Here is a 1,571-nt window from a genome sequence, read left to right as displayed (position 1 = left end):
TGATCCAGTAACTCCCTAAAGGAAGCTATTACTTCTGGTTGCTGCACTTTTTTAAAGCATAGCTTAAAATTAACCAGAAAATTTGTAGTGGGTCCTTAGAAATAGATTTCTTCCTCTTAATCTTCACATCCAGTGTCTGGTGGGAAGACTGAAATAAATTTCTCCCTGAAACCTCCTGAAAAGGGGTAAAACAGAATGCATTACATTGTTATAAACTAGAGATAATGGTAAGGCATCTTGAACATCGAAAAATGTGATGTATCCAATATGTAATGGACTTCAAATACAGTCATATATTTAAATATAAACTCTCATCAATCTTGTATATGAAAAAAATGGACATCGGACACATAAACAAAAATTTATTTTAATTATTTTGAGGGAGAAGGTGATTGGGAGTTTATCAACTTCCTGACTGTCTCTTTTACATCTTTCTTCCTAAGGCTGTAGATCAGGGGATTCAGCATAGGGATCATGACTGTAAAAAGTACAGCAGCCACTTTGACCAGGAGTCATGAGCTTTTGGAGTTGGGCACACAGTAAAGGAGCAGGATGACCCCATGGAAAATGGAGATGGCAGTCAGGTGGGAGGCACAGGTGGAGATGGCCTTTTGGGGTCCACCTGTAGAAGGCATCTTGATGACAGTGGCAACTATGAAGACATAGGAGGCAAGGATGACCAGGAGGCTACAAGCTTCACTGAATATAGAAATGACTAAACACGCCATCTGGCTGAAGTAGGGGTCGGAGCAGGATAGAGAAAGAATGGCAGAGTACTCACAGCCAAAGTGATTTATGATGTTAGATCCACAGTAGGATAGCACCAAAAGAAAATATGTGAGTGTCAGGGAACAGAGTCCACCCCATGTGTAAGTCCCAGCTACCAGGAGAGCACAGAGCTTAGGAGACATAGCCACTGTGTAGAGCAGGGTGTTACAAACAGCCACAAACCGGTCATAGGCCATCACCGCTAACATGAACATTTATGTGATTACAAATGCAAACCAAAGAAAAATTGTACCATACATCCTTTGAAGGAGATAGTTCTGTCTTCCACAACCAAAGTCTCTAACAGTTTGGGTGTAAATACATTGGAATAACAAGTATCCAAAAAGGATAGATGTCTGAGGAAAAAGTACATGGGGGTATGGAGCTTAGGATTGATTCTTACCACCACAATTATGCCCAGGTTTCCCACCAGAGCAGCAGTGTAGGTGGTCAAGAACACCAGGAAGGGGGGTGCCTGGAGGTGTGGATATTCTGAGAAACCCAACAGAATGAATGTGGTCATAGAGCTCTGGTTTCCTTCCTCTGGTACCATGGCCCTTCATTAAAAGAGAGAGAGACAGAAAAAGGTGACGGAGACAGAAAGAGAGAAAAATAAAAATTAAATTAGTTGTAACAACAGAAGTTGAGAAGGTAGGGTAGGAGGAACCAAGAAGAGGCTTGATGTAAAGGAGTGAAGACAAATGTGGTTAGTGTGTATTCACGGTCTTCGACTTCACCAAGAATCTTACTTGATAATTTACAGTCTTTTTGGTTAGGGAAAAATAGTTTTGTCTTTCAGCACT

General features: G+C 41.1%; 1 pseudogene; it reads right to left on the bottom strand.

Moving 5' to 3' along the window:
- Window positions 1–371: 371 nt before the first annotated feature.
- On the bottom strand, window positions 372–1,321 carry LOC101133343 (olfactory receptor 1165-like; annotated as a pseudogene).
- Between the last annotated feature and the right edge of the window lie 250 nt (window positions 1,322–1,571).

The sequence above is a fragment of the Gorilla gorilla genome, chromosome 9 (assembly GCF_029281585.2).
Source record: "Gorilla gorilla gorilla isolate KB3781 chromosome 9, NHGRI_mGorGor1-v2.1_pri, whole genome shotgun sequence".
NCBI lineage: Eukaryota > Metazoa > Chordata > Mammalia > Primates > Hominidae > Gorilla > Gorilla gorilla.
The sequence above is the reverse complement of the archived record's forward strand: the minus strand, read 5'-3'. Positions and strand labels throughout refer to the sequence as shown.